The following is a 629-nucleotide window of genomic DNA, read 5'->3' on the forward strand; positions in this document are numbered from 1 at the left end:
AGAGAGAGAGAGAGAGAGAGAGAGAGAGCGAGCTCTGGCAGCATAGTGGTTACAGATTGGGCTGCGAACATTAAGGTTAGCAGTTTGAAACTACCAGCTGTTCCATGGGAGGTTTTCTGCTCTCATAAAGATTTACAGCCTGTATATATATATATTTAAGCTCTGGTAGCGTAGTGGTTACGAATTGGGCTGCAAGCCGCAAGGTCAACAGTTCGAAACTACCAACTGTTCTGCGGGAGAAAGATGAGGCTTTCTGCTCCCCTAAAGATTTACAGCCTTGGAAACCCTGTGCAGGGTCACTATGAGTTTGAACCAACTCCACGGAGCATAACAACAACATATATATATATATATATGCCATGGAGTCAGTTCCAACTCTGTATAGGGTTTTTGAAGCTGTAAATCTTTATGGTAGCAGAAAACCTCATCTTTCTTCCACTAAATGGCTGGTAGTTTCAAACTGCTGACCTAATATATTATCATATCATAGACAGCATTGAACTTCATAGAAATTATTGAGGATTAGCAGTTTCGAACTGCGGACCTTGAGGTAACCACTACGCTACCAGAGCGCTCTCTCTCTCTTTCGGTCTCTCTGTCTCTCTGTCTCTCTGTCTCTCTCTCTCTCT

The sequence above is a fragment of the Chrysochloris asiatica genome, unplaced genomic scaffold (genome assembly GCF_000296735.1).
Source record: "Chrysochloris asiatica unplaced genomic scaffold, ChrAsi1.0 scaffold00019, whole genome shotgun sequence".
In the NCBI taxonomy this organism is placed as follows: Eukaryota; Metazoa; Chordata; class Mammalia; order Afrosoricida; family Chrysochloridae; genus Chrysochloris; species Chrysochloris asiatica.